Source organism: Diabrotica virgifera, chromosome 1 (genome assembly GCF_917563875.1).
Source record: "Diabrotica virgifera virgifera chromosome 1, PGI_DIABVI_V3a".
NCBI classification, from domain to species: domain Eukaryota; kingdom Metazoa; phylum Arthropoda; class Insecta; order Coleoptera; family Chrysomelidae; genus Diabrotica; species Diabrotica virgifera.
In genome coordinates, this window is record NC_065443.1 from 49711408 (window position 1) to 49726943 (window position 15536).

Genomic DNA, 15536 nt, shown 5'->3' on the forward strand with positions numbered 1-15536 from the left:
AGGAAGTCAATGGTTAACAAACCTTCCCACTATCAATTTAAATAAATATAACCTATAAGATAAAACTTGATGGATACTGTGTAATTCAAACGATCATTGCCAATCAGGAGGAACTAATAATATAATTAGTTTAATAAAATTGTCGTTAAGAGGCTCTTTTCGAAATGATCTTTTTATAAACAAAACAGAATGCAAAGAGCCGAAAATCTAAAGATTTCTTACGTTGGAAAACAAATTCTGATCACTTCGTCAAAGTCGAAGACGTACGTTTACTGTATAGAAGAAACATACCAATCAATATTATACAAACGAATATTATAATATAATAATATTATAATCGAATACAGGCAAAGATAAATGGAAAACTAAGGCCGATGTCAGATTATGCGTTTTAACCGGATGCGTTTCCGCCGCATCCGGTGAAAACGCATAGTGTGACAGATCGGTCCGGTTGCGTTGGAAACGGATGCGTTTTGAGTCATCGGTACGCGCTTACAAACTGCACCAGACTAAACGCATAGTGTGACAGGTCGGTCCGGTTGCGTTGGAAACGGATGCGTTTTACCGCATCCGGTCAAAACGCATAATGTGGCATCGGCCTAACGCAGTTTATACCTACCAGTACAAAGCGGAGTCAGACAAGGTGACTCATTAAGCCCACTGCTTTTTAATATAATAATGGACGAAATAATAGAAGCAGTACTTAAAGGTCATGGTTACAGAATGGGGAACAAAGAAATCCAAATATTATGTTATGCAGACGACGCGACGACGCAATAATCGCCGAGACACAAGACGATCTCCAAAGATTGACACACATCTTCAATACACAGACAAGAAATACAATATGATAATATCAGTAGAAAAAACCAAATGTATGACAACATCTAAATTCCCACTACGATGTAAAATCGAAATTGATGGGAAAATAATAAAGCAGGAAGCAAGGTTTAGATATCTGGGAATATATATAACCAGTTACGGAGATGTTGAAGAGGAATTACGACAACAAAGCTTCAAAGCAAGTAAAGCGTCGGGACCCCTTAATGACACAATCTGGAAGAACAAACACCTAAGACAAGACACAAAAGCAAGAATCTATAAAGCAGCAATTAGACCTATATTGACATACACGGCGGAGACAAGACCTGGCACATCTAAAACGAGACGACGACTACTAGAAACAACACAGATGAAAATACTCCGACGAATATCAAGGAAGTCTGTTGGATAGGGAGAGAAGCGAAAACATAAGAAGATCATGCAATGTAGAAGACATAAATGGATGGGTGGCAAAACGGAAACAGGAGTGGAACGAACACATTAGTAGAATGGCAGAGGATAGGATAGTACGAATAGCACGAGATAAGTCACCAAATGGACGAAGAAGTATTGGCAGGCCAAGAAAAAGATGGTGCGATAATTTAAATAATTTAGGAGTCTAATATTGAAGAAGAAACAGGCTTTAAAGCCTACATACAAGAAGGAAGAAGAAGAAGAAGAAGAAGAAGAAGAAGAAGAAGAAGAAGGAGAAGAAGAAGAAGAAGAAGAAGAAGAAAAACAAATTCTGGCCACAGCCTAAATCAGAGCTTTCTATAATTTGCGAAGCTAACGGACGATAAATGAATAGACGTGGGGGATTAGGCTATTGATTATGTTCAAAATAAGAGAGCTAAAAGGAACTACAACGTTAAGGAGATTTTATTATCTCATATAGTCAATGGACCTCTAAATTTGAAAAAACCGCGGAGTGCTACCATTTTAATGGGTGCGTTTTTGAGAAAGGGGTGAATTAGTCCCTAGGCACAGGGTGAATTAGGGTGAGTGCTATGCACTTTTGGGACAAAGACGTTTACAGAAGAATTGTTCCAGATTAACTTTACTATCGAAATATTTAACTCTAAAGTCAAAAATATTTTTATGTACAAAAATATATTCAAAAGAAGAACAAAAAAACTACACGAAAGAAAGCAATTTTGTTTTTTGCCCCATAACTTTTTTCCACGGGGATATAGGTATAGACATTGCTTCAGTAAAAAATAACTTACATTCTTTATCTTTAAAATGACGTTCAGTGGAAGTCTCTAGGATTTATATTTTCCGAAATAGGATTTTTCAAATTTCGCCGCTCACAGCATTTTTGGGCCATTTTCCCCATTATTTCGCAAACATTGTTCTGTAACTTATTTTTACGCAATATATAGGTATATGCAATGGTACATTTAGTACAAAGAGGAGTCAATTACCTTTAAAATGGTCTATTGTATAAGGTTGATTAACTATTTTGAAGCAAGTTATGCTCTTTCAAGGTTTTATACTTTTAATAATTTTTGATATTTTTCACGATTATTTTTTAAATTTTTCATTATTACTTTTTTCTTGCACATTTAGGTATATATAAATTGTATAACAGAAAACAGCATATTTTCTTTACTTTAAAATGGTGTATTCCAAAAAAATCTAGGAATATTTTTAAAGAAGGTATCCGTAGGATACAGAAGAGTATCCGTAATTTGAAAAAAAAATTAAGTTTTTTTATTTTTTTTTTTCAAATACAAGAATATATTATAATTGTATATTATAACATAATTTTTAATTCCAAATAATTTTTCTTAATAACACTTTTCGATATTGTGAAATATAAACATACCTCGTACACTATTGATAAAATTTTATATCTGATGATTGCATTTAAGTTTCAGACTAGCATTTTATAAAGAATAACTTTTTTTCATAAAATTAATACTAAAAAAGTTTTCCATAATATGGTTCCAACTTAGTGGGACCTATTGCATATGTATATGTCACATTTTGAAAAAGCATATCTTGTTTAAAAATAGTCCTATAATTTTTTACAGTACACCATTTTAAAGTAAATGAACTGAGCTTTTTTATTAGATAATGTATATATACTCAAATAATATATAATTAGAAATTAAATAAAAAAAGTTATAATGAGAGATTTAAAAATAATCGTAAAATATATCAAAAATCATTAAAAGTATAAAATTTGGAAAACCATATCTTGCTTATATATAGCCATACCGCCTTCTACGATAGAACATTTTAAAGGTAATAGACTTCTATTTCTACTAAATGTACCATTGCGTATACCTAGAAAGGCGTAGAAAAAAGTTACAGTACTAGGTTTGCGAAGTACCAAGGAAAATATCCCAAAATCGCTGTGAGTGGCGAAATTTGAAAAATCATATTTTGGAAATTGTAATTAACAGGAACTTCTACCAAACGCCATTTTAAAGAGGAAGGATGGAAGATTTTTTTCTATGAAGCAATGCCTATACCTATATCCCCGTGGAAAAAAGTTATGGAGCAAAAAACAAAATTGCTATCTTTCATGTTTTTTTCTTGCTTTTCTTTTGGAAAAACTTTTGTAAAAAAACATGTTTTTGACTTTAAAATGTGATATTTCGATAGCAAATTTAACCTGAAACAATTTTTCTGTACACGTGTTTGCACTAAATGTGCATAGAACTTACCCTAATTCGCCCTGTGCCTAGGGACTAATTCACCCCTTTCTCAAAAACGCACCCCTTTAAATGGTAGCACTCCACGGTTTTTTCATATTTAGATGTCCATTGGCAATATGAAACAATAAAAGCCTGTTAACGTTGTAGTTCCTTTCTAAAATAAATAATCAATTGCCTAGCCTAGATCTACAATTTACATTCCACAACACGTCCATTTATCTAGGCAAAACTCCAACGATAAATTGACGTGTTGTATGATGTCGTTGTTGCGTTTGTTGCAAATTATTTTTAATGACAGAAAGATTTAATTTCGATTCAGAGAGCAAACCACGAGTCGCTCTGATGAGTCCAAGAGGATGAAATGTGCATATAGTGCAGTCACTGGAGGTTTTCACCTCCGATTTCGTTGAGCCTCCATCAATTTTCATGAAAATTGGTGAGTAGTTAGAAGATAACTCAAGAAACAAAAGTGACATGATGCCAAATTGCGTTGTTATCCTGGGGGTGGATGCCACTGTTAAGTTTTTTTTATCTTTTGGTAGATAAAAGTAAAATTAACTCTGGTATGGACTGTTTTTATTATTTTCGCTGGTACACTTCGAGTCATAAAAAACTGGTACACTTTTTTCCCAATGTAAACCTGTCTTCAGACTTGACACAATGGTTCGTAAATCACTTCGTTGTTGTCATTACATATAACGGAATTTCACTAGATCTAAATAAAAAAAATAACGTTCAAAAATGTATAAAGTTTTTAGATAGGTATTATTTTTATTATCAAAAACCGTATCTAATAAATTTATTAACCAGAGAGAGCGTTGTTAATCTTAAAAAATCCACTTATAACTAAAAAATTAAACGATTAAACATAAAAAAAGCAATAGGGCCAGTCCTCGATGACTTATTTAATTACATAACATCAGTCAGATTTGACAAGTTGGTCAAAATAAATTTTTAACGATGCCATGTCAATTAAAGTGTGATAAAACGAGAATAATTTCTAAAATACAAGATGGTTGGTCCGACAACTGCTCAAGAGTTTAATAATATTTTGGTTGAACTGGTAACGATGCCCTAGAAATTAGAATGACACATTTGACAAGACCAACTTACACAACTTGAAAAACACGATTTTCGGTTATAAGAGTTGTACCTGTTTTTTATGACGCGAAGTGTACGAATACTTATATTACATAAGGGCCGGTTGTTCCTACGCTAATCAAAAATGGAATTAACTGATCATTATCAAATATTTAATTACTGTCACCAACTGTCAATGTCAACTTTGTTTGGGTTGCTGAAAACATAATTGATTACAATTATGAGATTTATTAATCAATTATGTTAATAATTGTTATGTTAATTAATAATTAATTAATTAATCATATCATAATGATAATTAACATAATTGATTACAATCAACTGATTGACGTACGAATAAGGGGTGTTGTTATTTGATGGTTGTTAAGGGGACTTAATTATAATCAACTTCTTGATTAGCGTTCGAACAACCGGCCCTAAGAAAAACATATTTTTATGTCAAACTTATTCTGACAATCTTGGAATAAACTCAATTTTTTATTTTGTTGTTATCTAGATGCTTGCGTCGCCATGGCAACGTGCATTTCTTCTTCTGGTTTTGAAAATTGAACACATGCAGACGCGGAATTGTCATATTTAGTTCAGAGAAATAAGGAAAAAAACATCCTGTTGGTGACAACCCCCTCCAGGCCGAAGCCAAATTATTTGAGTAGTATGGACATCTATATTAATAACCTATATGTTTTCTGCAGCCGATTTTGATGATACACATAGTTATAAACAAATGACGATCAAAAACGGTAAATTTTCCCTTTTTTCGCATATAACCAAAAAGTTAAGTATTTTAAAAAAATTTGAGAGTAAGAAACTCATAAATCGTATAAAAAACTTCAATATGGCGTTTGCTGAATATGTCTATCCTTATTGGTTGCTTATAAAATTGCAAAATAAATCATAAATTTTGAGTTTTTATGAATATTCATAACTTATGTAAAAATTAACTTAGAACGTTCTTATTACACGGAATGCTGAGACTTCTGGTGCTTAAATCATACCCTACATTTCAAAGCAATTCGTCAAATAGTTTAAAAGGTATTTAATTTGTTTATCCCAAATTAATTTTTTTGCAACGCTATAAGTCAGAAAATGATGAAGTTACACTAATACTTTGGATAGTTTATGAAAGAAGAAGATTTATACTATTAATTTAATTAAAAAAATGACAAAAAATAATTCTAAATACTGCAAAATTATTTTGTAAAAACATGTGAATTAAAACAAAGGGGGGGCTAACTTCGTCTTTAATTGTCCTAGTACAATTGTTTTTCTTTCTAAATGTGTATAAAAATTCAGTCTTTCCAAATATGAAAAAATTATTTTTCTACGGGTAACGGTTAAAAAGTTATTCTAATTGTTTTTAAGTCAGCAAAAAATCGACGTGATTTTGCAAAATAATTTTACACTGTTTAAAATTACTTTTTGTCATTTTTTTTAATTAAATCAATAGTATAAATATTCTTCTTCCATAAACTGTCAGAAGTCTTACTGTAACCTCATAATTTTCTGACTTATAGTGTTGCAAAAAAAATGAATTTGGGATAAACAAATTTAATAACTTTTAAACTATTTGACCAATTACTTTGAAATTTAAAATATAATTTAAGCACCAGAAGTCTCAGCAATTCGTGTAATAAGAAGGTTCTAAGTTAATTTTTACATAAGTTGTGAATATTTATAAAAACTCAAAATTTATGATTTATTTTGCAATTTTCTAAGCAACCAATAAGGATAGACATATTCAGCGAACGCCATATTGAAATTTTTTAGACGATATATGAGTTTCTTACTCTCAAATTTGTTTAGAATGCTTAACTTTTTGGTTATAGACGAAAAAAGCGAAAATTTACCGTTTTTTGATCTTCATTTGTTTATAACTATGTATATCATCAAAATCGGCTGCAGGAAACATATAGGTTATTAATATAGATGTCCATGCTACTCAAAAAATTTGGTTTCGGCCTGGAGGGGGATGTATCATGAGAAAAATCTTATTTCTCTGGACTAATTAACAAAAAAGCCAAAAAGTTCCTAACAGCCACCCCTTCACGGGGGTGAAAATTATTTTATTAAAAATAACCCCATAAATCGATAGATGGACAAATCCTAAACAAAATTTGTTATATCAAGTAATTCAAATAAATTAATAGTTTTTTAGTTATTAAAAATCAAAGATTTTAATTTTACTGTTGTTCTGAAGCTATTTCCTTGTGGCATTTTTATGATTAACTATTTAGTGGGAAATAAGCCACAATTAAATTGAAAAAATAATTTTGTTAACTTTATTTAATTTTACGTGAAAAAAATGCATGTTTTAAAGCGGTTTTTCATAAATAATTCAAAAAGTTATCGTTACCAAAATTAAAGCTAATAAAAAATAGAATGCGACATTTCTTACTTGAAAAATGTTACCTCGCAGTGAGATAGGTAATTGAATGTATATTTTTTATTCGGCGAGTACTCAAATCTAATAATTATTCAAGCTTAGAGAACGAGAAAACGATGCATTTTATAACATATACTTACTAAACACTTGTCAAAGTACTCAGGAAAACCTATCAAATGAGCTCCAGAAGAAGTTGATAGCATCAAAATTAAGCAAGTTGTGCTGAAAATAAGAGAACCCTTTCGATTTTTTCAGGAAAAAGTGAAAAATTAAATATACACCATTTCCACAAAAATTAAAATGTATACTAGTCCCTATATGACTTTCTTTATTTTAGCATAAGTGACCTCAACCTTTGAGTTTAGATTGCATATATTTGATAAAAAATATGATTTCAAAAAATCAGAATTTTTCCAATTTTCGTAAATTTTCTTTTCTTTTGATAATAACTCCAATTAAGCAACTGGCAAGCATTTTTCTAAGCAACTTTTCTTCTATAAAGTTTTAACACCAAGTTAATACTTTTCGAGTTATTTTCAAGTGAATATGTTAATTTTTCTACAAAATAACCACGTTTTCAGACGGTTTTTCGCAAATAACTCAAAAGTAAGTATCTAGTCAAAAAAATTTTTATCAAAAATATAGCACGTAAAAAAGTAAAAAAGTGTATATATTAGGTCACTATACCTAGTAGAAGCAGAGTGATAGCTAATGAAAAATAGGTTCATATTCGTCAAATTCCAAATCGAATATTTTAACGTGCCATAACCAAAAACGAAGCACTTTTTTGTGGAAAACTCATTTTAACTTTTTTAAGTGTTTAAACAAATGCTTAATTTTGTTTTTTAAAAAAAATTTTATCATCAAAAGTAAAGAAGTTACGCTCAAAATAAAGTTGGTCCCATTTTTTGGTAAGAAATCGGGAAAATCATCCCCTAATTAGCATTTCAAATGAGCTTAATTGTTACCACTTCACAAGTTTTTTACTCGCGTGTGTATTGGTCATATGATCTGTAAATTTCATCGGTTCAAAGTCCTTATTTTTGAAAGAGCTGTAGTTAAAAGGGCTTGAACGAGTCACTTATCACGAGTGTTATTTAGAAACACAGAATCTTAACCAATTTTTGTCTTACAGGAAAACAAAAATATAAGATATTTAGAAAAGTAAAGCCGACTTTTTTATTGTTTAAGATTTTTGGTATCTCTAATAATTTTTAAGTTATTTTGAAAAAAAGCATTTTTCCAAATTAAAATTTTTAAAAATTTTACTTTAAAACCAAATCTTTTCAAAAATAAGCACTTTGATCGATGAAACTTACAGATCAAATAAACACAACATAAGTAAAGTAACTTTTGAAGCGGTAACGATTAATTTCATTTAAGTTGCCAATTGGGGGGGGGGGGTGATCTTCCTGATTTTTTTTTGTCAAAACAAAAGGGACCAACTTTATTTTGAGCGTAACTTGCTTACATTTGATGCTAGAATTTTTTTTATAAAAACAGAAATAAAGCTTTTTTTAAACACTTTGAAAAAGTTGTAATGTGTTTTCCCCAAGAATTCCCCAAGTTATTTGGATATTTCACATTTAATTATTCTATTTGGAATTTTTCGAATATGAACCTATTTTTTATTAGCTATAACTCTGCTTTTGATGGGTATAGAGACCTAATATATACACCGTTTTTTTCACTTTTTATAGGCTATAGTTTTGCTAAGAATATTTTTTTCGACAAAATGCTTACGTTTTGAGTTATTTGCGAAAACCCGTCCAAAAACGTGGTTATTTTGTTGAAAAATTAATATATTCACTTGCAAATAACTCGAAAAGTATTGATTTGGTGAAAAAACTCTATACGTAGAACAAAAGTTGCTTAAAATTAGTCAGTTTATCCATTTCGGGACTTATCTTGGACATATATTTTTTCACCCCCGAGATGGGGCGAAACTCACCCCCAGGGCAAAAGCACACATTGACACCATATCACTTTTATTCTTTGACATGTTAGCTATGCGTATGCCAAATTTCATGTCAATCCAAGCGGTTCTTTAAAATTTACAGCAAAAACCGTGAAAGAATGTACTAATAGAAACGTTTAAACCCTAAATTTTACTGCGAGAAACATGTAAGCGGGACCATTTAACGTTTTAAATTTAAGAAAATGAGGATTTAAAAGATTAAATTTAATACGATTTTATAGCCCTTGAATAAATTACCTTTTAAATGGTTTTTGAATGAACGTGACATCATAACAATTAACGGTTATTCCAAAAAAAAAATAACATTTTTTTGGAAAAATTTTTGGAGCATAAATTTTAATGCTATTAATTTCTTCTGGGGTCGTCTGATATATATTTCTGAGTACTTTGACAAAAGTTTAGTAAGTATATGTTATAAAATGCATCGTTTTCCCGTAATTTAAGCAAGGATACTAATTAGATTTGAGTACTCACCGAAAAAAAAATATACATTCAATTACCTATAACTCACTTTGATTTAATACTAAAAGGTTTAGCCCAATAAATGACCGTTTTGGAGTGTAATTTCCAGGGGCAACTCCGAATTGCATGAAAATTTGGATTTAGGTTCCATTTACTCTCCACTTCAAAGTTGAATTTGTGCCGTTGGTTGCTTTTACTTGGGGGGTGACATTTACCCCTTCTCGGGGGGTGAAAAACGCGTGTTTAAAATAAGGCAGGAAATGGATAAATTGACTTATTTTAAGCACCTTTTGTTCTATAAAGTTTTTTACGTAAGTCAATACTTTTCGAGTTATTCGCGATTTAAAATGTTGATTTTTCGACAAAAAAAACTACGTTTTCAGACCGTTTTTCCCAAATAACACAAAAAGTAAATATTTTATCAAAAAAATAATTTTTAGCAAAAGTGTAGCCTAAAAAAAACGAAAAGAATGGTGTACCAGTAAGGTCTACAAATTGAGTAAAAGCAAAGTTGTAGCTCATGAAAAATACGTTCTTATTCGTCTAATTCCAAATCTAATTCAACGCGGAATCACCGAACAAAGAAGCGTTTTTCGGGAAAACCTTATTAACATTTTTAAAGTATCGAAAAAAATCTTAATATTTTTTTTACGAAAGTTTACAGCATCAAAAGTAAACGAGTTACACTGAAAAAAAAAGTTGGCCCCTTTTTTTTTTGGAAAAAAAATCGTGAAAGCCTCCCTCTATTTAGCACCCTAAATGAAATTAATCGTTTGGCTTTACCATCTATTTTAACTGTATGTGTATTGTTTATATGATCTGTAAGTTTGATTGGTTTGAAGTGCTTATTTTTGAAAACATTTGATTTTATAGTAAAAAAAATTTTCTACAAAATTTTGAAAAATTTCATTTTTTCAAAATAACTTAAAAAGTATTGTGATAAGAAAAATCTTAAAGAGTAAAAAAATGTAGGTTTTGCTATTATAAATATGCTAGTTTTATTTTGTTTCTCCGTAAGACAAAAATTAGTTAGCATATGGCTGTTCAAAATTTGCATTCACTCGTGATTAGTGACCCATTCAAGCTTTCTCAATTATAACCCTTTCAAAAATAAACACTTACCACCGGTGAGACTGACAGATCATATAAAAAATAGATAGGTAAGTAAATTGTTTGTAAAGCGGTAGCGATTAATTTCATTTGGGGAGCTAAACACGGCGAGGTTTTCGTGATTTTTACAAAAAAAAAGAGGACAACTTTATTTTGAGCGTAACTCGCTTATTTTTAATGCTAAAACTTTTGTTAATAATTAAAACAAAGCTCTTTATAAACACTTTAAAAAAGTTTAAATGGGTTTTTCCCGAGAAGTGCCTAATTTTTCGGTGATTTCACCTTGAAATATTCGATTTGGAATTAGACGAATAAGAACGTATTTTTCATGAGCTACAACTTTGTTTTTATTTGATTGATAGACTTTACTGATACCCCATTTTTTTGGGTTTTTTATAAGCTACACTTTTGCTAAGGATATTTTTTTCGATAAAATATTTACTTTTTGAGTTATTTGCGAAGAACCGTCTGGAAACGTTGTTTATTTGTCGAAAAATCAACATTTTCAATGGCAAGTAACTCGAAAAGTATTGACTTACGTAAAAAACTCTATAAAACAAAAAATGCTTAAAATTAGTCAATTTATCCATTGACGGTAATTATCTTGAACGTTTTTTTTTGTAACCCCCGAGGAGGGGTGAGTGTCATCACCCAAGTAAAAGCAACCAACGGCACAATTTCAACTTTGAAGTGGAGGGTAAGTAGAACCTAAATCCAAATTTTCATGCAATTCGGAGTTGCCCCTGAAAATTACACGGTATCGCCGAATTTCCCGTTCATTTACTGGGCTAGTTTTTCAAGTAAGGAATTTTTCGGTTTTTTACACTATTAGATTTTAACAATATTAGATTTCGTGTTATTATGCCATAGTGAATTAATGAACACTATCATAAATGTCTGAAACTATGTGTCATGAAAAGTGTACATGTATCGTGTTTTCTCAACTTAAAAAAAGTATATTTCTTAGTTTTGTAAATACTCCCGCGGGTCGCAATAATATGCCTCGCGGGTAGTATGTGGCCCACGGGACGCCTGTTGGAAACCAACTTATCCAACTTATTCGTTAGCATTAAACTGTGGGGTGGGTAAGTTATTATCGCAGGAACTAAAAATTTGTGGCAAAAGCGAATATATGGGCGCAGTTCCCAAAGGCCATAAAAGAAAAAAAAAGCAAATATCCTATGCGAACTCCTGATAGTCCAGGGCGGATCGGTTTTGAGATGGACGTTAAGAGGTGACTCAAATTTTTTTGCAGAAATTGCTTGAAAATGAATCAAATAATAATATTTGAGTTATCCTCCCTCTCAAAAAGGTCCGGAACATTGTTTAAATAATTAAAATGTCAAGAATTGAAGGAAAAATTCGATTTTTTTCTTCGTTTTTTGATTATAACTTTAAAAGTATTCATTTCCGAGAAAAGTTGAACTAACATAAAAGTTGCGTAATTCAATTTACTACAATATAGAATTAGTTAGAAATTTAAAAAATGGTCACCCTAGTTGCAAAATAGCAATAATTGCGAAAAAACCAAACAAAAACAAGTATTCGCATTTTACGTTTTTAAGCCATTTATGCTACACTTAGGACCTTCATATTTCAACCAGAAAAACTTTATGATGCAGTAAAACAATACTTTAAATTTCATTAAGATCGGTTCAATAGATTTTGCAAAATAAATTTTGCAATACAGCTTTCGCAAAAAAAATTCATTTTTTCAAAATGTTACAGGACTGAAAATAAAGCAGATAGCAAGTTGAATTTTTTTTTGCTTATAGAAGTGTACTGTACCTTTCATTTGCAATTTTCAAAATTAAAATCGATTAATTACCACGGCGTCAGAAAATTTTTGAAATAAACAATAATTTTTGGTGCTACGCGCAGGACAGCGGTGTTCGATTCACACAGGTTGATTTCCACCAAAATTTCTTCCAATCTTTATCTAATATATTATTTTCTTACTCTATATTTTGTTGTATTTTAATTTTTTAATTCCACAAAAATCAAACTAATTTTATTATTGTTTGTGAAATATTGTTTAAACAATTGCATATGTTTAAAAATAATAAACTTTTATTATTTAAGTTAAAATATATGAACAAAGAAAGTTTTTGCTAATAAAAGTGTTATTTCAAAGGATAGAGTATGTGTTTTTATTTTGCAATAAACAAATTTATTTATTTATATCGAAATGTCATAAAAATTAAAATGTATCAATCATTATCAAAGGTCATTGGAATGCCCAATCAGAGCAACCTATCCGCTGTCCTGCGCGTAGCACCAATAATTAATGTTTATTTAAAAAAATTCCTGACGCCGTGGTGTTAAGCGATTTTAATTTTGCAAAATTGCAAATGAAAGGTACAGTACACTTCTATATGCAAAAAAATTTTCAACTTGCTATCTGCTTTATTTTCAGTCCTGTAACATTTTGAAAAAATGAATTTTTTTTACGAAAGCTGGATTGCAAAATTTATTTTGCAAAATCTATTGAACCGATCTTAATGAAATTTACAGTATTGTTTTATTGTATCATAAAATTTTTCAGGGTGAAATATGAAGGTCCTAAGTGTAGCATAAATGGTTGAAAAACGTAAAATGCGAATACTTGTTTTTGTATGTTTTTTTCACAATTATTGCTATTTTGCAACAAGGGTGACTATTTCTTAAATTTTTAACCAATTCTATATTGTATAAAATTTAATTACGCAACTTTTATGTTAGTACAACTTTTCTCGGAAATGAATACTTTTAAAGTTATAATCAGAAAACCAAGAAAAAAATCGAATTTTTCCTTCATATTTTGACATTTTGATTATTTAAACAATGTTCGGGACCTTTTTGAGAGAAAGGATAACTCAAATATTATTATTTGATTTATTTTCAAGCAATTTCTGCAAAAAAATTTGAGTCACCTCTCAACGTCCAAATGTACTAATATTTTTACAGATGCGCCCTGGTCTATGAGCATACGGAACATAACTTGTGGGAAAGATGTAACATAAATACAAATAATAACATTTACCTTAAATATATCAAATATGCATCTAAAACCTAGCAGTTACATCTTCCAAAATGCTTTCATATAAAGTTGTAAATGTTGAAGTACGCCAGGCTTAGACCAATACCTAAAAAAATCGGGAGTTAGGAAAGTAATGAATTTAAACAAAAGTGCCATATAATTTTGCACTATAGGCCAATGAATAGCAAGAAACACTCTAATAGTATCAAATTAGTAGCAGTAATAAAAAGCTTTTGTGTTTTTTTAACAAACTGTAAAAAAATTTCCAATCTACTTATTTTAACTCGGAAAGTTTGCTTACATTGTTTGTTTCATAATAACCTATCTATGCTTAGTATTTCATCCTTAATGCTTTTCGTTTTTTTTACTTTTTTTAAATCTTTTGAGAGTATAGATTTTTCTAAAATGTTATCATCTCGAACGGTAATTTTGAATTTAGGTTACAATGTTACAATGACACTGACACAATTTGGGTAAATTGTCACCTATGTAACTATGAAAAAAGTTAGGATAATAGGTTTGTTCCAACTCGATACAAAACCGAATGAGTAATATACAGGGTGGGTGGAATAATAACTAAAAATAACTCATATGTTGTTATTCGAATTTCATTTGTTTCCGAGATACGGGGCGTTAAAATTTTTCTTACCAACTGCTGATTTATTTATTGCTCAAAAACCGGTTGAGATATGCAAATAAAATTTGGTATGTTTTAAGATGTAGTTATAGCGCATTTTTTGACATACAGTTAAGAACTTTATATTCACCATTGGCGCGCGTACGGGTAATGGTATGACATTTTTTAAAGAAAAAAAACTGGCGGGAGGGGTGGTGGTATAGCTTGGTGGTCAGATATGTACCACTCCATTACGGAGTGTAACCGGTTTGATCTTCGTTCTTGTGGGTCCCACTGTTCCATTGGAACACACTTGTCCCCCGAGGCTGGGGTTGTACGAGTATGTGTATGTGTGAGTATACATAATTTATTTTTTATGTATACATATAATTGGCGTTTATACAGGGTGTTTCATTGGGAAACGGAAATACTTTAACTGTGAATAAAGGTCACCGAGCCGCTTCTAGGTATACTACATGTTTTGCTCTACCGACTTTTATAACCGAGTTACAGGGTGTTTTATCGATTTTGCTCATTTCTTTCCTAAGCCATAACTTTAGAACCACCTTATATATTTTTTTGATATTTGCTACACATACGTCTCATTCAAGACCCAAACTACCGACATACTAACCATAAGAAAAATCCAGGTCCGGATTAACAAAAAATTATAAATAATTGTGACCTTAAAACAACACCCTATATATTCAAATTTTGAAAATCTGTTTGCATATTTGAAAAGAGCACAAAAAAATAAGTTTAATGGTTCGCTTTAATTTTTCGGCCAGACAATTTTATGACTTTAATTTTGAAATTATATTTGAATTTTTTAAGAACTCTGACATTAAAAATCAGGTATTATTAACTTTTAGTTATAAATTATTAAAGTTAACGAATAAATACTCATTTTAAAAATAATCAATACCTATTTACCACATTGGAACGACCCAATTACTAATAACAAGAAATATCCAGGTCCGGATTAACAAAAAAATATAAAGTAATTACGACCTTGAACCAACACCCTGTATATTGAAATTTTAAAGAAGTCTGAGATTAAAAACCAGGTATTATTAACTTTTAATAATTTAATGTTAGTGAATCAATACTTATTTTAAAAATACTTAATACTTATTTACTACGCTGGCTTTATAGATTCTCTGGATTTGTAGCTGATTGCACATCATTAAAAATTAAAATTGCGAGAATTGGGATATTTTAATGACATAGTTAATAATTTAAAAAAACAGCTATATCTAATAAAAAAAATTCGTTTAAACAATTCAACAATTTAACATAAATTAAAAATATTTGAACTATAACAGTTGCCCAAAAGATCCGCCATTTTGTTCGATCCATTTCCTTGCTCGTTTTAAAAG

At 30.2% G+C, this 15536-nt stretch overlaps 1 protein-coding gene across 3 annotated transcripts in view; it reads right to left on the minus strand.

The window, feature by feature from the left end:
• LOC114324739 (protein SERAC1) overlaps positions 1-15536 on the minus strand; it is a 116390-nt gene that overhangs the window by 98671 nt on the left and 2183 nt on the right. Inside the window, exons 1-2 of one of the 3 annotated variants that reach the window (XM_050656106.1) lie at positions 13843-13993; positions 13545-13647 (exon numbers count right to left, since the gene is read on the minus strand). The exons of 1 other annotated variant lie outside the window; for it this stretch is intronic. The gene's annotated coding sequence lies outside the window, so the exon portion shown is untranslated. Of the gene's footprint in view, positions 1-13544; positions 13648-13842; positions 13994-15536 lie in introns of those variants that run through there. One more of the 3 variants, XM_050656101.1, reaches the window with a different exon arrangement.